Genomic DNA, 22,753 nt, shown 5'->3' with positions numbered 1-22,753 from the left:
GCCGAGCTTTTTCTCCGGTGATCCCCACCCCATCGCCCAATCAACAGCCCCACACCGCCGGCGACTGCCAACCAGAGGTCTCACGACTTCGAGTACCCACCGACCACTAATTTATTACCTTTTTGTACTTCATATACGCGCTAACGGGTGGGCCCTATGGTAATGTGCGCTGCTGAATGTGGACCGTTTGACTGGTCAATTGATCGTGTCATCAACAAATTACGGAGCTGTATGGTGAGCCAGTGACCATGCGATCACCCTAAAATGTATTTTATTAACACAATATAGACTCAAACTACCATTTCTTTCTTTCATATACGGGCTGACAGGTGGGCCCCACGGTTACGCGCCCCGATGGTGCAACACTAGTTGTGCCATGTGGAACGTTTGACAGGTCAATTGATTGTGTCATCAACAACATACGGAGTTGTACGGGTGAGCCAGTGACCGTATAATCATGACATGTATTTTTTTAACACGGTACAGACGCAAGGGCTCATATATACACGCAAGCACTCACCGCTATAAGCGCACACACGCAGACCCTACCCCTATGAGCACCTTCGAGAGTTTGGGCCAGCATATGATCTTGAGATTTTACGTCACCATATGTGCCTCGTAGTCGAGTGGAACATCTCCTCCCACTGAACGCACATCGCCGGAAAATACTGAAATTAACCCAGGATAAATGCGAGCACTGGGACTTTAACCCTGGTGGGCTCGAGAAACCACTGTCCTCCGAGCCATCCAACCACATGTTGGTTAGCACGACAAAATGTATGTGGTGACCGTGATGAGCTTATTCTGAAGTCCAGTGACCATATCGTGCTTTCGCTTCAAATATAATGAACGTAAGTGTCGTCAACAAAATACGGAGCACGCATCAAATGCAAAGTCCGCCAGTGTCATCAAGAAAATACGGAGACGTATCGTGAGCTAGATACCGTATGATCACCACGAGAATGTATACGGTGACTGTAATGAGCATATTCTGAACTCCAGTGACCCTATAGTGCTTTATCTTGAAATATAGTGACCGTCATGTGTGAATGTGTCGTGGGCATGCACACTTTTAGAGGGCCGAGAGATAGTTTGTGTGCGTACGTGAAAGTGGTGTAGAAAGAGGGGATGTCCGGTGGAGACAAGGAGAGATATGCCCTTCGTTTCTCTTTCCCGTGACCAATATTTTAGGAGAATATATAAACATTCACAATGTAGAACAAATATTTTTGGATGCACCATGCAATTAACTTTCATGTATAACATTGTACTATTGTATATGCTTATTTTCTTAGTAGCAGATTGCGTGTGTGGTGTGGTGGGCACATCATTTCTAGTTTGGTGGGTCAACATGAGGACTCATGGGTTGGTTCCATCAGCGCCACATAGGTTGGATCGAGACGCGTTATACGATGACCCATGTGGAGGACTCGGCGTACAACATGAAGCTAGCTACCAGCGTCGCGGAGGACTCTATCCCCACTGGTGATAAGCCGACTATATATGATTTGTAACCCTAGGCCCCGAGTATGTTATAGAAGCTTGGGGGCTAGTTCGTCGATAGTACACACACGCACAATGCCTAGTATTCATGTGTACTTTGTACACACCCCTATGACTAATATACAGTACCAGGAGTAGGCTTTTTCCTCAACTGCAAGGGTCCGAACTAGGGTAAAACTTTGCCTCGTATTACCATCCAGCCTAACAGTCAGGGATATCCTACCGAATGATATGATGGAATCATATCTGCCAACTACTAAGAGAGAGGTGTGTCTGGGGGGGCAATGTGTGCGAGAGAGGCCTAAATATAATGTATGTGCGGGAGACACGTAGGCACATATATGTGCGAATAGAGGGCTAGTAGAGACCGTGCGTGTGTATGTTTGCATGTGAGAGAAATAGTGTTTTCCAACTGAGATTAGTGAAAAGAGTGGTACATAGTAGTCAGAAAGAGAGAGAGAGAGAGAGAGAGAGAGAGAGAGAGAGAGAGAGCATGTGCGTGAGACTCCTCGACACCCCGAGAGAGGTTGTGAGCATGTGTGAAAGAGAAATGCCGATGCATATAAAGTGTGTGCACTTATGCGGTAGATAGAGAGATATATAGCGCGTTTGTGAGAATGGGCCGAGGCATAGTGCATCTACATGTAAAAGGTGGTTCTACGCATTAAATTAAAGTATAAATGGCATTATTATTTTTGGATGAGATCATGAATTTTTCAAATTGAGTATGGACGAAAATCGGTCTATCAGACACCCATACTCTATTGAATTCTAGCATGTGCATGTGTTTATTTCATATTATCGATCCATAGAGTGAGAGCGGTTTCAAATACATGCAATGAATGCTTTTGCAATTCATATATAAACATTAATTAGTGCACTCCATGTTGTTAGTGTGAAGCACTTTATACATTTGTCACTTGCATGGATACATTCCAAATTGCTAGATACGAAATAGAATACATGTGGAATTCAATATAAAGGGGGTTTCGAAGATTCGAATTCATAGGAAGTGCATTCATCTATTTGAATCCGAGATAATGGCATTTGTAAATCAGATGTAAAGGGGGGCATCAATCTTTGTTGTGCGTTTGAACATGCTATATATATTCATACGCATGTCTAACTTTTTTTGCAACCAAGGAGATTATATCTGGAACAATGCATGAACTGAGGTAAGTTGCATATTTTCTAATATATACTCGTGTACAATGTATATTCAAATGTACCACCTCCATTCCAAAATAATCGTAGCTTTAGGATTTTCAAGAGTAAAGATTTTTGAAGTTTGACAAATCATGAATGTTCAATTCAAGAGAACTGAAAACATTAATGCTTCTGCTCCCAAATATTGAACGAAGCGCCAAATAGGCCTCTGGTCACCTGAAACTGCGCGAGACTAATGTTTGGTGGTAGGAAATTACTGTCCTGACTCTGGCCCGTGTAGCCTATTGGCCTGATGTCCACCAGGGTAGGTTTGTAACTTCACCAACACGCCAGTCTCAACCGCCTCCGAGAAGCATTCATACACCGTGCGCACCTAAACACCCATGCGCTCAGCCAAAATCTATCCCGCCCACATTTGGGACACATGAGATTACTGTCCTACCCCCAACCCGCAATATATCCGAAATTTTAGACGGGGGCAAAGTTTGTAACTTTCCCCAAATTTCAAACAAGCGCGTCCCAAACCGAAACATTGTTCCCCCTTAGTTCCCCGCCTCCCTCTGTTTCCCCATTCATACTCTGTGGGCGCCAAAACGCCCTCTCCACCAGCCGTGAAACCCCAGCCTCCTTCGTCCTCCACCCCATAGCACCCAATCCACCGCCGCCCAACTCCATCATGCTGGAGCCGGTACCCCGACGTCATCGTCCAATGCAACCGCAATAGCAACGCCCTCAAGGACTTAGCAGCTGAAGCCGAGGTAGAGCTGCCTCCACGACGCCGACGCCGACGTGCGCCGTACCAGAACCACTCCGACCACGCCGTCCTGTGCCTCACTGCTGCCGCTCCACTGTCACAACCGTCCACTGCACCGGAGCTGTTCCCGCTAGGCCGTCGTTCGCCGCCTCGGATCTGCTTCCCCACCGCCGACAGACGGCCACCACACCACACTCAACAACTCGGCCATGGGTTCATCCAAGGCTGCACCGTCCTCCAGAACTTCTCATTTCCGGCAAACCACAAGAACATCATTGGAAAAACAGAAGAAGGACACAGCACTGCCAACAGAAAGAGGTAGTCCTCTTCCCTTATTCATGCAAACCTTACGTCTCTGCTCACACCGTATTCATCCCACGAAAGAAACTAGTTGAGCGCTTCTTACTGCATCTTCTTCGTGATACTAAATGCACAAGGTTTCCTCCCTTTACTATTTCACCTTTGCTAGAGGTCAGTAGCCCGCCTGGATTTCAATTCAGGGTCAGTCGAACCGCAATTAAAAGAAGCAGCACCCGCTTAGGCACGCGGAGCACCTAGTCCGCCTGTTCGCTAGGGAACGGGCGCATCGGTGTCTATCATACGGGTGTGGGGCACAGGAGCTTCTTGCACCCGATCTGGAGGTCGGCGGGGCATGAATGGATTGCCAGGGGGCGGTGCCAAGCACGGCGGTGCAGTGAGGTCGAGGGGAGGGTGCAGGCAGGGGACTGGGCCGGTGGTCGCTGCCGTTTCGAGGAAGATCGTCAACACTGGCTGCTGGAGGTAGATGAAGGCGATCTGCCCATTCTTTGTACATCGGACGGTGTAGAAAAAATGGACTGACCTATTTGTTTTCAGTCGAATGTTATTTTCATAGAATCCTGTAGTAATTTATTGTGCCATGCATGTTACAGAGCTATCATATGTCTCCCATCATTTATTTCTCACCGACCTGCTATCTACTACCTTTACATTGTACTAATTGTGAACACACTTCACCCATACTCACATTATTGTTTTTTATGCATGGGTATTTCAGACTCTGACGCAGTGTTGATGAATGCTGAAAAGAAAAGACAGAAGTCGCTCCAGTGTAATTCGAAGATAAGCACTAAGCGTTTCAGCGCTCTAAAGGACGTAGTGTCAGCAGTTGGAGACAGTAAACGTAGCTCTATAGTTGATGATCTCAATTGCCACACACAACCATCCCAGGTGCTTACTTTAACTTCGCACTGTCAAATGTGGTTGCATGTTACATATGGTGTCTCGCTTGTATTGCTTCCAATTTGGTTAAATTGCATCTGCTTACTTTACACATTATACCTTTCGTAATGACATGCCTTCCTATTTTTCATAAATACTCCCTCCGTTCAGAATTACTCGTCCAAGAAATGAATGTAGCTAGATGTATTTTAGTTGTAGATACATCCATTTTTGTGACAAGTAATTCCGAACGGAGGGAGTACTACATATGTCTATTAACCATGTACGTACATCAAACTAATGCTCTTTTGTATCCCTCGTCAATCACTTATGATGAGATAGTCACCCAGGTGGGTTACTGTGAGACACCATACTCATTTAAAGAGTGCAGTGTCATCCTCCCCACATAATTCTCAAGAAACAGTAAGGCTAAATGAAGATAGTTAACGTAGCTCTCTAGTTGATGACCGCAATTCCCCCACACCACCATCACAGGTGCTTGTTCTAACTTCGCAGTGTGATATGTGGTTGCATGTTGCATACGGTCTCTAGCTTGTAATGCTTATAATTAGGGTAAATTGCATCTGCTTAGTTTACACATTATACCTGTGAATATGACATGCCTTCCTATTTTTGGTACACACTACATCTATGTGTTAACCTTGTTCTTACATGAAACTACCTCTCTTCTGTATCCTGCATCAATCACTTACGATGAGTCACCTTTATTCGTTGCATATTGCATATTATTTCTAGCATGTTGCCATGTATTGCTTCTACTTTTGTCAAATACATTTGTTAGGGCACACTTTTAATTTGGCAGAGTGATATTGGTTTCATCTTTCATATGGTTTCTACCTTGCATTGATTCTAACAAGTTCAAGTACCTTGTGCTTAGTTTACACTTTATACATCATACATGTCAATATGTCACGCCATCCTGTTTTTCATACATATTCAATCCTCCTATCATGCGACTGCCTTATTCGTCAGTATCATGCATCAATGAGTTCTGAAGAGCAAATTTTACTCCTTTTTCTTGTGGGTTTGACTTGACAAGGCAAAATCAAGAAAGAGGAAGGAAAAGAGTAAGGACGGCGATGATGGTGGTCCTCTGCAGCAACGTAAATGGAGCATCTGTACCGATTCTCCTTGTACTGATAGTGCATTACAAGGTCCAAGTCTCTGCTCCCCTACTCCACCATCCAAGGTGCTTGCTCTAACTTGACAGTGTGATATCTGGTTCCATGTTTCATATGGTGTCTAGCTTGTATTGCTCCTAATTAGTGTAAACTGCATCTGCTTAGCTTACACATGATACGTGTGAATATGACACGCTTTCTTGTTTTTGGTACATACTATATCTGTCTATCACACCATGTTCTTACATGAAACTACTCTTCTTGTGTATCCTGCATCAGTCACTTATGATGGAACACCTTTAAATTGGTAGTGTGATATTGGTTTGCGTCCTGAATATGATTTCTAGCATGTAGTTCTTATAGTTTGATGAACGCCACCAATGACGAGACACTTTTAACTTGGCAGAGTGATATTGATTGCACCTTTCATATGGTGTCTAGTTTGAAGTGCTTCTAATTTGTTGAAGTGCCTTCTGCTTAGTTACCACATCATAGGTGTGAATATGTCAAGCCGTCCATTTTTTCGTACATATTCCATCCTCGTATCATGACTTTGCCTTTCATCAGAGTAGTGTTCGTCAGTATCATGCATCAATGAGTTCTGAAAAGCAAATTTATTCCTTTTTCTTGGGGGTTTGACTTGACAAGGCAAAATCTAGAAAGAGGAAGGAAAAGAGTAAGGAAGGTGATGATGGTGGTCATATGCAGCAACGTAAACGGAGCATCTGTACCAATTCTCCTTGTACTGATAGTGCATTACAAGGTCCAAGTCTTCGCTCCCCTACTCCACCATCCAAGGTGCTTGCTCTAACTTGGCAGTGTGATATCTTCTTGCATGTTTCACATGGTGTCTAGCTTGTATTGCTCCTAATTAGTGTAAACTGCATTTGCTTAGCTTACACATGATACGTGTGAATATGACAAGCTTTCTTGTTTTTGGTACATACTATATCTGTCTATCACACCATGTTCTTACATGAAACTACTCTTCTTGTGTATCCTGCATCAGTCACTTATGATGGAACACCTTTAAGTTGGCAGTGTGATATTCGTTTGCGTCTTGAATATGATTTCTAGCATGTATTGCTTCTAGTTTGATGAACGCCACCTATGACGAGACTATTTTAACTTGGCAGAGTGATATTGATTGCACCTTTCATATGGTGTCTAGTTTGTACTGCTTCTAATTTGTTGAAGTGCCTTCTGCTTAGTTACCACATCATAGGTGTGAATATGTCAGGCCTTCCATTTTTTCATACATATTCCATCCTCGTATCATGACTTTGCCTTTCATTAGAGTAGTGTTCGTCAGTATCATGCATCAATGAGTTCTAAAGAGCAAATTTATTCCTTTTTCTTGTGGGTTTGACTTGACAAGGCAAAATCAAGAAAGAGGAAGGAAAAGAGTAAGGAAGGCGATGATGGTGGTCCTATGCAGCAACGTAAATGGAGCATCTGTACCGATTCTCCTTGTACTGATAGTGCATTACAAGGTCCAAGTCTCCGCTCCCCTACTCTCACCATCCAAGGTGCTTGCTCTAACTTGGCAGTGTGATATCTGGTTGCATGTTTCATATGGTGTCTAGCTTGTATTGCTCCTAATTAGTGTAAACTACATCTACTTAGCTTACACATGATACGTGTGAATATGACAAGCTTTATTATTTTTGGTACATACTATATCTGTCTATCACACCATGTTCTTACATGAAACTACTCTTCTTGTGTATCCTGCATCAGTCACTTGTGATGGAACACCTTTAAGTTGGCAGTGTGATATTCTTTTGCGTCTTGAATATGATTTCTAGCATGTATTGCTTCTAGTTTGATGAACGCCACCTATGAAAAGACAATTTTAACTTGGCAGAGTGATATTGATTGCACCTTTCATATGGTGTCTAGTTTGCAGTGCTTCTAATTTGTTGAAGTGCCTTCTGCTTAGTTACCACATCATAGGTGTGAATATGTCAAGCCGTCCATTTTTTTGTACATATTCCATCCTCGTATCATGACTTTGCCTTTCATCAAAGTAGTGTTCGTCAGTATCATGCATGAATGAGTTCTGAAGAGCGAATTATATTCCTTTTTCTTGTTGGTTTGACCTCACAATGCAAAATCAACAATGCTGAAGGAAATTGGCAAGGCATTGGATGACGGTGGTCCTTCCGAGCAACTGAAATGGAGGTTCTCTACAGATTCTACTCCGCCATCCTCCCAACAAGATTCGCAAGACAACGCAAGGCTAGACAGTCAACGTAGCTGTGTAGATGATGAGCACATCTCCCCTACTCCACCATCACAGGTGCTTGCTCTAACTTGGCACTATTATATGTGGTTGCATGTTGCGTATGATGTCTAGCTTATATTGCTTCTAACTTTGTTGAATTGCATCTGCTTACTTTACACATAATGCATGTGAATATGACACGTGTTCCTGTTTCTAGAACATACGTGTACATCATGAGCACATCTCCCCTACTCCACCATCACAGGTGCTTGCTCTAACTTGGCACTATTATATGTGGTTGCATCTTGCGTATGATGTCTAGCTTGTATTGCTTCTAACTTTGTTGAATTGCATCTGCTTACTTTACACATAATGCCTGTGAATATGACATGTGTTCCTGTTTCTAGAACATACGTGTACATGATAAGCACATCTCCCCTACTCCACCATCACAGGTGCTTGCTTTAACTTGGAACTGTTATATGTGGTTGCATTTTCTGTATGATGTCTAGTTTGTATTGCTTCTGATTATGTCGAATTGCATCTGCGTAGCTTACAACTTATACCGGCAACGATCACTTACCCATAAGACACATCTAACTTGGGACTGTGATGTAGTTTGCTTCTTGCATTGTCTTCTAGCTTGTATTGCTTCTAATTTCTTGAAATGGCACTTATGACGAGACATTTTTTACCTGATAGAGTGATATTGGTTGCATGTTCATATGGTGCCTAGCTTTCATTTCTTCTAATTTTGTTGAAATGCCTTCCGCTTACTATTTTTTCATACATATTCCATCCTCCTATCGTACGTGTGAATATGAAACGCTGTCTTTTTTGTATATACTAGATCATTGATGGCGCACGTTGCCGCACCCGTCTATTTGTAAAATAAATATATGACCCCATGAAACATATTAAATTTTGCATAAACATAAATGCATATTAGTTAGTAATCAAGGAAAATATCACAGGTACAAACTGGCTTCGGTATGACAACATATGAAACAACATACACTTAGTAAATATAGAGTATTTTCAAGACAAATAATGAGCAGTAGCACAAACAAACATGTAGTTGTTGACTTCAATTGTCATAGTAGATTTTATACATGGTGCATTGATGAAATCTTCAGACCTCCAAATGCAACATAATGCACGACAACCAAGAAGAATTAGGCGAGCCTGATGCACCTGGTCATTTGTAACAAGTGAGCATTAATTATACATGGACTGCCACATGTATAAAATGGGGGAAATGCCTTCAAGAAAAAGTGAGCATGTAAAACTTAAATCAAATGTTGATATAACTGAAGCAGGAGGTTTACCTCGAGTGAGTTGTAGAAACAATTAATAGGCATTGCAATACCTTCTGAAGCAAACTCAACAGATTTTGCAATGAAATAAAACATATATCACTCAGATTTCAGATGAACTTTGAGGAAAGAATTGTACTATCAATATTAAGCAAACATCACATCTTACTACCAAAAATTGGAGATATTATAAAGGTCAGATGAACATAAGGTTCAGAACCTATGAAAATAACTTAGATTCACATATGAATCATCCAAGAAACAACCAAAATGTTTCCGTGGATAGCTAAAAAATATGCCGAAAACAAGAAGAAATTCCTTCGGAACCTCTTTAGTTTTTTAGATAATTGAGATGTACCAAAATATCTGTTCTGGAGTTGCTGAACAAATAAAATAATTTAATTACTGGCCCCTCTTCACTACATAATTGCATTGATAACTCATAGTTACCAGAAGAAATGGAAGGGGCAACCATGGGAGGCTTTGATGAAACCTGAGATCTATAATAGGCGAGCGTCGTAAGCAAATAACCAATTTCAAGATTAACAAACAAAGAAGGCCAACCATGAATCAGTATGTCCTACCATGTATGCACCAACAGATTGTCATGCCAGTCCTAAGAAAAAATTGTGACAGGAGAGAACTCAAGGCTCAAGCATAGGAACTTTTGTGAATTTATCCAATGATGGCCGATGCATCCATAGGCGGAGCAGGCTGATCTTCGAGCTTTCTTTCACCATTGATGGCTGGGTGACCCTGAGGCACCACTGATGGACTCTCCCCTTTGTGTCCGCAGCCAACATTCATGCCTTTGATTGGCTACACCACAACCACCACATAATTTCAATTTTTTGCAACATAAAAAATTGAGATATGGTATGAAAAATAATAATTACAAAAATTGAACTAAAATTTGAAAATCTAACTAAGTAAATTTACAAGTAGGTCATTTTTTCTCGAGTGAACATTTTAACATATACATGCCCCAGACATACAGAGATCTAAAACAGGTGCAAGAAACACATCCATGGAGTTGAATAAAATAGTTAAGCATACATCCATTATGTCTTGAAACCAGTGCCAGCAAGCACATCACCAATAGGAGTACATGTACATTTAGTGACCTGGCCATTAGCTATAAGAAATCAAAAACTATATAGGATTCCTTCAGACAATCGAGTAGAACCAGTTGCCACTTCGTACACTAACACCACCTGCATCAGATTGGGAAGAAACTATAACAAAAGTCAGAACCCATAATTAACTGGGCAAAAGATGGAAGGAACATAGGAAGAAGGGTGAATCTGAGGCAAGGGAGAAGCCAACCAAATTGAACTGAGCACGAATAATAACATTATTTAAGGCATTGATTCCATATGTACAGATTGCCATGGGTGATTGAGTTGATGAGCATCAGCTACAAGCCTACAACTGAAACCAAAACTTCTGTGTGCATAAATAATCTGAACCACAAAACTACACGCAGACATACTCATTCCGGTCAACCATCTTTACTTAAACATGCCACTACTTCCACACATACAATTGCCGTATCATGAACTAATCAAGGGCATCCAGCGCAACCCCCATGACAACCCGTGGTATATTCACCTCAGAACATCCAATTCGTGTATGTAATCACAAGCCTATAGTAGCAAGTCACGGTGAACTCAGTGAAAAACCAGGAATAAAAGAATTGGGGTTAGAAGTATTCCTAAATTATTATTTTATGGAGTAGAAGTGTTTCTACATTCCATGGAGAAAGAATTGAGTTAAGAAGGTAGGTAGGAGGTAGCGGAGACAGGCATAGATCACAAGATGGAGTGGTGACCTAAGCATCAACGATGGCTGTCGGAGACTGTCATAGAATTAAGAAGCCAAAGAGGGGAGTGGAGAACGAATAGCGAGACAACACAAGGGAGAGTCTATATAGACGCGTGTGGAGTGAAGTAGGAACACACAGCCGACATAGTAACTGACTTGCAATAATCGGTGTGTAGCAACAACAATTTATTTTCTCAATATAGTGAGTCGACTCCAATCGACAGGAGATGATTCATTGCAATCCCTGATACATCTTCTGAAGGTCCCTTTTTGCCATCTTCAAACTTGTTGTCCCCATCTTGTCCATACTCTGTACACATCCGCCATCTAATCATGTACATTCACACTGATCGTTTTTACACACAAATGAGCTTAATTCGTTTCACCAGATACAACAGACCAAAGCAAGTTATAATTGAATTTGTAATCGAGAAAACATCTGGAATTACAATTAGATGCCCAATGCAACACAAGCTAAAAAGACTTTCAGAACCAATCTATAATACTAACCTTGCAGTGCAATCTGTGTTGGATATCATGAAGCAAAATACCTAAGTAATACTCTACATGATAGAGGCGTTCTCCTCCTGTCCTCCTACTTTCCCATCCTCACGCATCTAGGGGAAGATATGGTTGATGTAGGGCGGAAGCGGAGGCTCTCTTGAACAGCAGCGTGCCTGAGACACTGGTTGAATCGGCATGTAGCCGGCAAGAGGATGAGTTGCGTCACGCGAGGTCGAGATCGTGCAAGGTCGTTGTTCCTCAAGGACGAGATGCCTACGTGATATGGAGCAATATATTGCAATTGGAAATCCTACTATTTCCCCCAATTTAAATCCGACCCTCTATTCCTCATCATCTCATCTCCTCTTCCACCAACACGGATACCAGATCGAGAGTAACTGAACCTATCAAAAATAGGGGATGCATGGAAGGGGGAGAGACACATACCATTAGAGGATTGACCTAAGATCACGGGTGAGATTTTCTGCCTAGATCACACGGACATCCAATGTCGCCATCGCCATGATCGCTATTTTTTCGTGCGAGATTTGGAGTTTGTAGTGATCCGGGCGGCTCGAATTCAACAGAGATGTGCTAATTGGCGACTCACTCCAGCGTCAAGCCCATGGTTGCCATTTTCCATCATCTCTCTCTCTCTGTACGGCAGTGACCTCATCCGAGATTGGGAGGGGTGTGGGGGCACAGAGCGAGGTGGGATGCGGGTCGCGATGGGGACGGGAGGGGGTGGGGCACGACGGTGGATAGAGAGCCGTATCGCGACTGTCTGTTTGGCATCGGACCTCAACCCGCATCAATGACCAAGAGACCTCCAATTTCGTTACAAGAATAGCGGCCCACACAGGAGGTGCATCGCACGGCCAGTAACGACCAGCGTATGCCATCAGACGGCCGGAATCGATGGAGGCATGAGAGAGCTGGAAAAGTGCCCGGTTATAATGTTTCTAAATTCCATCCTCCTATCTCGCGCTTGCCTTACATCAAAGTAGTGTTCGTCTGTATCATGCATCAACCAGTTATGCAGAGATAATTTTATTCATCTTCTTGTGGTTTTGACTTCATAAGGCAATATCAGAAAATAGGAAGGAAAAGAGTAAGTTAGGGGATGTTGGTGGTCCTCCACACCGACGCAAACAAAGACTCTCTAGATTTGCCACTGCTACTGCTAATGAAGTTGAAGTCCCAAGTCTACATGATGAGTTCATCTCCTGTACTCCACCATCGCAGGTGCTTGCTTTAAGTTGACAGTGTGATAATTGGTTTCATGTTGCATATGTTGTCTATCCTGTATTTCTTCTATTTTGAATAAATTGCACCTGCTGAGTTCATATGTTATACATGTGCATATGACATGGCGTTCTGTGTCCAGAATACACTTCATCTATCTATCATACCATGTTCTTACATCAAAGTACTGCTATTGTGTATCCCGCATCAGTCACTCATGATTGGACACTTTTAACATGGCAGTTTGATAGTGGTTGCATCTTGCATTGATTTCTACATTGTACTGCTTCTAATTTTTCGAATTGCCACTTATGACAAGACACTTTTAACTTGGCAGAGTAATATTGGTTGCATCTTTCATATGGTGTCTAGCTTGCATTACTTCTATTTTCTTGAAAATCGTTCTGCTTAGTTTACACATCGTAGCTGTGAATATGTCATGTCGTCCTGTTTTTCTTACATATTCCATCCTCATACGGTTGTCTTACATCAAAGTATTGCTTGTCTGTATCATGCATCAATGAGTTCTGAAGAGTGATTTTATTCTTTCGTGTTGTGGGTACGACTTGACATGGCGAAGTCAAAAAAGAGCAAGGAAAATAATATAGTAGGGAGTGGTGTTACTCGTCGGGTGAAACGGAAAAGGATCTGCCGTCCAGATTCTGCTGGTACTTATAGTGCAGTAGAAGGTCCAAGTCCACCAGCTAAATCTACAAACACAGTATCACCTGCTCCACCAGCTGCAGCATCTGCTTCAACTGTACCAGCATCTCAACGAGTTACCCATGCGTTTGCTCCGGAACTGGCCAGTTCCCAAGGTGTCTTCACACCTAACACTACTTCCGAAGCACTGCTGACACAACATGACTTGGCAAGATCAGATGAACCTCATGAGCATCAACACCAAGACGGTACCTGACCGAGTCAAGTTGCAGTTGCATGCTCCTTTATATGTACTCTCATAGTTTGATGTACACTAACACTTTCCATATTCGTTGTTGAACTAGCACCAAGACGTAAGCGGAAACAGACATCAGGGATAATGCTTGACAAATTAACAAAGTCTAAAGGAGGATGAATGGAGATCCATTTTGAGGTAGGTTTAAAAAGGCCACGTGATGCTACAGAGTCAGCCAAGTTAGTATCAGAGGCAGCCGTTGCCATTAGGTGTCATGCACGTATCCTCCCAACATGGATCCAGTACAGGAATGAGAAAGACAATACCCAGTTTAACAACTTCCTTGACCATTTATCTGTAAGTAATGTTATTCATTGCAATTAGTAATATTGTCTTGCTCTGTCCCATACTTTCTAGCTTCCTCCTAATAAGACTCACATTCTTTTTTTCAAAAGATGAGGTTCAAGTTGGATCGGTACTAAACAAGCATGCACTTCCTCCTAATAAGACTCACATTCCAGTTGTATTCCACTGGAGATGCAACTAAACAAGCATGCACTCATGTTTTTCAGTCTGCTCTGCGACAGTATTGGTACCACCTTAGAAAATCTCACTTTGAAGGCAAGGCTAACAATGAAATTGCCCAAACATCTCCAGTGGAATATATTACAGATGAAGACTGGACAACCCTCGTTAAACACTGGTCTGATCCAAAGTATCAGGTAGGCTATATGTATTTGATCAGACCACATATTGAACTTGTATTTATGTATGTGCCTTACAAGTGATCTTCTTCTAGGCTAACTTTTTTAAGAACAAGACCAACCGTTCTAAAGTGAAATTCCAATAGACAACAGGATCTCGTACCTATATTGCACACTGCGAGGCTCTTGTAAATTGCTGCTACTTCCTTCTTTTTTCTGTGCCATATTATCGTATCTATATTGACTTGGTCGAAATACAGAGGAAAGCCTCTGCGGACCAAAAAGAACCTGAACCGAATGTAATGAAAATCTTCAAGGATTGCCACACCAGCAAGATGAAGGGCATGAGCACACCAGTTCAAGCCGCTGTTCTAAGTGCTTACTCCTCCTACCTTTGAACTAATTGATATTGTGATGTGTTCATTTAACTACTTGGTTTGCAGCCAATGTCAGTTACTTTGTTCACTTTTATACACAGTTTTCTTAACGTATCATTTCACCTTACATGGTTTAAAAGAGATGAAGGATATTCTTTTGGTCTTGATCTGTATTCTAGTTGTTATGTTCACATGCGCACACAATGATAAAATAGCCAGTTTGTTTTATATCTGTTTGCTCATTATATGAATGATGTCATACTATGTTCATCCTACTTTAAACCATGTCTCTTTATCCTTAGATGTCAACGAATGTGAGGAAGTGATTTTATTATGTAGTTGGCACTACAATACATGTTAATGTATTACACTTGTTCACCAAAATAAGTTATGTATAAACATGTAACCTACTTTGTTTGTTTTTGTCTCATTAGTAACTTATCTGGTACACTAATCTAAAAGTTCAAACTTTCAAGAAGCTATGGAAAAAATGATTGAACAGCCACAATCACCAGAAAGTGACGAGGCTACCACAGGCACAATGTCACCTCTTGCTGCAGTGCGTCCGTATCTCTCCACTAGCAGTGCAAAAAGCACCTTCCTGCGTAATTCTGGGTTGGTTGTCAAGGTAACCTCATCCAAATCGCCTACTGAACAAAATCTTCCTACTAGACAGAGTGATATATCTATGCTCTAGACACGAGGCCAATCCCTAATGGATGTCGTTTTGGAAACAAGAATAGTGGTTGACAAATGTCGTCAAGATATGAATGGTTTTGAAACTAGACTATCAGACATTTGCTTCGTTGTTCAAGAGCAATGGCGGAAAAAGGTGAAGATCGTGCTGCTCCATCAGATTCTACAGCCTAAAACATTAGCACTTGGGTTAAATGATATGTGCTTCTATACATCTGATGGTGCTTTTATATGGAAGGACTGTAAACTTTATGCCAACAGGCCTTTTGTTGTGATACAAAATTTATGATGCTGACAAAGGCTGCAATAATTACGACGCTATTTTTGTATAGTGTAGGTGAAGGAAATATGCCCTAGAGGCAATAATAAAGTTATTATTTATTTCCTTATATATCATGATAAAAGTTTATTATTCATGCTAGAATTGTATTAACCGGAAACATAATACATGTGTGAATACATAGACAAACAGAGTGTCACTAGTATGCCTCTACTAGACTAGCTTGTTAATCAAAGATGGTTATGTTTCCTAACCATGGACAAAGAGTTGTCATTTGATTAACAGGATCACATCATTAGATGAATGGTCTGATTGACATGACCCATTCCATTAGCTTAGCACCCGATCGTTTAGTATGTTGCTATTGCTTTCTTCATGACTTATACATGTTCCTATGACTATGAGATTATGCAACTCCCGTTTGCCGGAGGAACACTTTGTGTGCTACCAAACGTCACAACGTAACTGGGTGATTATAAAGGAGCTCTATAGGTGTCTCCAAAGGTACATGTTGGGTTGGCGTATTTCGAGATTAGGATTTGTCACTCCGATTGTCGGAGAGGTATCTCTGGGCCCTCTCGGTAATGCACATCACATAAGCCTTGCAAGCATTGCAACTAATGAGTTAGTTGTGAGATGATGTATTACGGAACGAGTAAAGAGACTTGCCGGTAACGAGATTGAACTAGGTATTGAGATACCGATGATCGAATCTCAGGCAAGTAACATACCGATGACAAAGGGAACAACGTATGTTGTTATGCGGTCTGACCGATAAAGATCTTCGTAGAATATGTAGGAGCCAATATGAGCATCCAGGTTCCGCTATTGGTTATTGACCGGAGACGTGTCTCGGTCATGTCTACATTGTTCTCAAACCCGTAGGGTCCGCACGCTTAAGGTTTCGATGACAGTTATATTATGAGTTTATGAGTTTTGATGTACCGAAGCTAGTTCGGAGTCCCGGATGTGATCACGGACATGATGAGGAGTCTCAAAATGGTCAAGACATAAAGATTGATATATTGGACGGCTATATTCGGACACCGGAAGTGTTCCGGGCGATTTTGGAGAAAACCGGAGAGCCGGAGGGTTACCGAAACCCTACCGGGAGTAGTAATGGGCCATATGGGCCTTAGTGGAGAGAGAGAAGGGCTCCAGTGTGGGCCGCGTGCCTCCTCCCCCCTTGGTCCGAATTGGACTAGGAGAGGGGGGCGGCGCCCCCCTTTCCTTCTCCCTCCCTACTTCTTTCCCCCTCCTAGTAGGAGTCATGCTCCTACTAGGAGGAGGACTCCTCCTGGTGCGCCTATAGGGGACGGCCGGCCTCCTCCCCTTGCTCCTTTATATACGGGGGCAGGGGCACCCCTAGACACACAAGTTGATCCACGTGATCATATTCTTAGCCGTGTGTGGTGCCCCCTTCCACCTTAGTCCTCGATAATATTGTAGCGGTGCTTAGGGGAAGCCCTGCGACGGTAGTGCATCAAGATCGTCACCACGCCGTCGTGCTGACGGAACTCTTCCCCGACACTTTGCTGGATCGGAGTCCGGGGATCGTCATCGAGCTGAACGTGTGCTAGAACTCGGAGGTGCCGTAGTTTCGGTGCTTGATCGGTCGGGCCGTGGAGACGTACGACTACATCAACCAAACGCTTCCGTTGTCGATCTACAAGGGTACGTAGATCACACTCTCCCCTCTCGTTTCTATGCATCACCATGATCTTGCGTGTGCGTAGGAATTTTTTTGAAATTACTACGAAACCCAACAGTGGCATCCGAGCCTAGGTTTTATATGTCGATGTTATATGCACGAGTAGAACACAAGTGAGTTGTGGGTGATATAAGTCATACTGCTTACCAGCATGTCATACTTTGGTTCGGCGGTATTGTTGGACGAAGCGTCCCGGACTGACATTACGCGTACACTTACGCGAGACCGGTTCTCCCGACGTGCTTTGCACATAGGTGGCTTGCGGGTGACAGTTTCTCCAACTTTAGTTGAACCGAGTGTGGCTACGCCCGGTCCTTGCGAAGGTTAAAACATCACCAACTTGACAAACTATCATTGTGGTTTTGATGCGTAGGTAAGATTGGTTCTTGCTTAAGCCCGTAGCAGCCACGTAAAACTTGCAACAACATAGTAGAGGATGTCTAACTTGTTTTTGCAGGGCATGTTGTGATGTGATATGGTCAAGACATGATGCTAAAATTTTATTGTATGAGATGATCATGTTTTGTAACCAAGTTATCGGCAACTGGCAGGAGCCATATGGTTGTCGCTTTATTGTATGCAATGCAATTGCGATGTAATGCTTTACTTTATCACTAAGCGGTAGCGATAGTCGTGGAAGCATAAGATTGGCGAGTCGACAACGATGCTACGATGGAGATCAAGGTGTCGCGCCGGTGACGATGGTGATCACGACGGTGCTTCGAAGATGGAGATCACAAGCACAAGATGATGATGGCCATATCATATCACTTATATTGATTGCATGTGATGTTTATCTTTTATGCATCTTATCTTGCTTTGATTAACGGTAGCATTATAAGATGATCTCTCACTAAATTTCAAGATAAAAGTGTTCTCCCTGAGTATGCACCGTTGCCAAAGTTCGTCATGCCCAGACACCATGTGATGATCGGGTGTGATAAGCTCTACGTCCATCTACAACGGATGCAAGCCAGTTTTGCACACGCAGAATACTCAGGTTAAACTTGACGAGCCTAGCATATGCAGATATGGCCTCGGAACACTGAGATCGAAAGATCGAGCGTGAATCATATAGTAGATATGATCAACATAGCGATGTTCACCATTGAAAACTACTCCATTTCACGTGATGATCGGTTATGGTTTAGTTGATTTGGATCACGTGATCACTTAGATGATTAGAGGGATGTCTATCTAAGTGGGAGTTCTTGAGTAATATGATTAATTGAACTTAAATTTATCATGAACTTAGTCCCTGATAGTATCTTGCTTGTTTATGCTTGATTGTAGATAGATGGCCCGTGCTATTGTTCCGTTGAATTTTAATGCGTTCCTTGAGAAAGCAAAGTTGAAAGATGATGGTAGCAATTACACGGACTGGGTCCGTAACTTGAGGATTATCCTCATTGCTGCACAGAAGAATTACGTCCTAGAAGCACCGCTGGGTGCCAGGCCTGCTGCTAGAGCAACACCAGATGTTATGAACGTCTGGCAGAGCAAAGCTGATGACTACTCGATAGTTCAGTGTGCCATGCTTTACGGCTTAGAATCGGGACTTCAACGACGTTTTGAGCGTCATGGAGCATATGAGATGTTCCAGGAGTTGAAGTTAATATTTCAAGCAAATGCCCGGATTGAGAGATACGAAGTCTCCAATAAGTTCTATAGCTGCAAGATGGAGGAGAACAGTTCTGTCAGTGAGCATATACTCAAAATGTCTGGGTATAATAATCACTTGATTCAGATGGGAGTTAATCTTCCAGATGATTGCGTCATTGACAGAATTCTCCAATCACTGCCACCAAGCTACAAGAGCTTTGTGATGAACTATAATATGCAAGGGATGAATAAGACTATTCCCGAGCTCTTCGCAATGCTGAAAGCTGCGGAGGTAGAAATCAAGAAGGAGCATCAAGTGTTGATGGTCAACAAGACCACTAGTTTCAAAAAAAGGGCAAAGGGAAGAAGAAGGGGAACTTCAAGAAGAAAAGCAAGAAAGTTGCTGATCAGGAGAAGAAACCCAAGTCTGGACCTAAGCCTAAAACTGAGTGCTTCTACTGCAAGCAGACTGGTCACTGGAAGCGAAACTGCCCCAAGTATTTGGCGGATAAGAAGGATGGAAAGGTGAACAAAGGTATATGTGATATACATGTTATTGATGTGTACCTTACTAGAGCTCGCAGTAGCACCTGGGTATTTGATACTGGTTCTGTTGCTAATATTTGCAACTCAAAACAGGGACTACGGATTAAGCGAACACTGGCAAAGGACGAGGTGACGATGCGCGTGGGAAATGGTTCTAAAGTCAATGTGATCGCGATCGGCACGCTACCTCTACATCTACCTTCGGGATTAGTATTAGACCTAAATAATTGTTATTTGGTGCCAGCGTTGAGCATGAACATTATATCTGGATCTTGTTTAATGCGAGATGGTTATTCATTTAAATCAGAGAATAATGGTTGTTCTATTTATATGAGTAATATCTTTTATGGTCATGCACCTTTGAAGAGTGGTCTATTTTTGATGAATCTCGATAGTAGTAACACACATATTCATAATGTTGAAGCCAAAAGATGCAGAGTTGATAATGATAGTGCAACTTATTTGTGGCACTGCCGTTTAGGTCATATCGGTGTAAAGCGCATGAAGAAACTCCATACCGATGGACTTTTGGAACCTCTTGATTATGAATCACTTGGTACTTGCGAACCGTGCCTTATGGGCAAGATGACTAAAACACCGTTCTCTGGTACAATGGAGAGAGCAACAGATTTGTTGGAAATCATACATACAGATGTATGTGGTCCGATGAATGTTGAGGCTCGTGGCGGATATCGTTATTTTCTCACCTTCACAGATGATTTAACCAAATATGGGTATATCTACTTAATGAAGCATAAGTCTAAAACATTTGAAAAGTTCAAAGAATTTCAGAGTGAAGTTGAAAATCATCGTAACAAGAAAATAAAGTTTCTGCGATCTGATCGTGGAGGAGAATATTTGAGTTACGAGTTTGGTCTACATCTGAAACAATGCGGAATAGTTTCGCAACTCACGCCACCCGGAACACCTCAGCGTAATGGTGTGTCCGAACGTCGTAATCGTACTTTACTTGATATGGTGCGATCTATGATGTCCCTTACAAATTTACCGCTATCATTTTGGGGTTATGCTTTAGAGACGGCCGCATTCACGTTAAATAGGGCACCATCAAAATCCGTTGAGACGACACCTTATGAACTATGGTTTGGCTAGAAACCAAAGTTGTCATTGCTTAAAGTTTGGGGCTGCGATGCTTATGTGAAAAAGCTTCAACCTGATAAGCTCGAACCCAAATCGGAGAAATGTGTCTTCATAGGATACCCAAAGGAGACTGTTGGGTACACATTCTATCACAGATCCGAAGGCAAGATATTCGTTGCTAAGAATGGATCCTTTCTAGAGAAGGAGTTTCTCTCGAAAGAAGTGAGTGGGAGGAAAGTAGAACTTGATGAGGTAACTGTATCTGCTCCCTTATTGGAAAGTAGTACATCACAGAAACTTGTTTCTGCGACACCTACACCAATTAGTGAGGAAGCTAATGATAATGATCATGAAACTTCAGAACAAGATACTACTGAACCTCGTAGATCAACCAGAGTAAGATCCACGCCAGAGTGGTACGGTAATCCTGTTCTGGAAGTCATGCTACTAGATCATGATGAACCTACGAACTATGAAGAAGCGATGGTGAGCCCAGATTCCGAAAAATGGCTTGAAGCCATGAAATCTGAGATGGGATCCATGTATGAGAACAAAGTATGGACTTTGGTTGACTTGCCCGATGATCGGCAAGCAATTGAGAATAAATGGATCTTCAAGAAGAAGACTGACGCTGACGGTAATATTACTGTCTACAAAGCTCGACTTGTCGCAAAAGGTTTTCGACAAGTTCAAGGGGTTGACTACGATGAGACCTTCTCACCCGTAGCGATGCTTAAGTCTGTCTGAATCATGTTAGCAATTGCCGCATTTTATGATTATGAAATTTGGCAGATGGATGTCAAAACTGCATTCCTAAATGGATTTCTGGAAGAAGAGTTGTATATGATGCAACCGGAAGGTTTTGTCGATCCAAAGGGAGCTAACAAAGTGTGCAAGCTCCAGCGATCCATTTATGGACTGGTGCAAGCCTCTCGGAGTTGGAATAAACGCTTTGATAGTGTGATCAAAGCATTTGGTTTTATACAGACCTTTGGAGAAGCCTGTATTTACAAGAAAGTGAGTGGGAGCTCTGTAGCATTTCTGATATTATATGTGGATGACATATTACTGATTGGAAATGATATAGAATTTCTGGATAGCATAAAGGGATACTTGAATAAGAGTTTTTCAATGAAAGACCTCGGTGAAGCTGCTTACATATTAGGCATAAAGATCTATAGAGATAGATCAAGACGCTTAATTGGACTTTCACAAAGCACATACCTTGACAAGATTTTGAAGAAGTTCAAAATGGATCAAGCAAAGAAAGGGTTCTTGCCTGTGTTACAAGGTGTGAAGTTGAGTCAGACTCAATGCCCGACCACTGCAGAAGATAGAGAGAAAATGAAAGATGTTCCCTATGCGTCATCCATAGGCTCTATCATGTATGCAATGCTGTGTACCAGACCTGATGTGTGCCTTGCTATAAGTCTAGCAGGGAGGTACCAAAGTAATCCAGGAGTGGGTCACTGGACAGCGGTCAAGAACATCCTGAAGTACCAGAAAAGGACTAAGGATATGATTCTCGTATATGGAGGTGACAAAGAGCTCATCGTAAACGGTTACGTTGATGCAAGCTTTGACACTGATCCGGACGATTCTAAATCGCAAACCGGATACGTGTTTACATTAAATGGTGGAGCTGTCAGTAGGTGCAGTTCTAAACAGAGCGTCGTGGCGGGATCTACGTGTGAAGCGGAATACATAGCTGCTTCAGAAGCAGCGAATGAAGGAGTCTGGATGAAGGAGTTTATATCCGATCTAGGTGTCATACCTAGTGCATCGGGTCCAATGAAAATCTTTTGTGACAATACTGGTGCAATTGCCTTGGCAAAGGAATCCAGATTTCACAAGAGAACCAAGCACATCAAGAGACGCTTCAATTCCATCCGGGATCTAGTCCAGGTGGGAGACATAGAGATTTGCAAGATACATACGGATCTGAATGTAGCAGAC

The sequence above is a fragment of the Triticum dicoccoides genome, chromosome 3A (assembly GCF_002162155.2).
Source record: "Triticum dicoccoides isolate Atlit2015 ecotype Zavitan chromosome 3A, WEW_v2.0, whole genome shotgun sequence".
Lineage (NCBI taxonomy): Eukaryota > Viridiplantae > Streptophyta > Magnoliopsida > Poales > Poaceae > Triticum > Triticum dicoccoides.
This window is presented reverse-complemented; position numbering follows the sequence as displayed.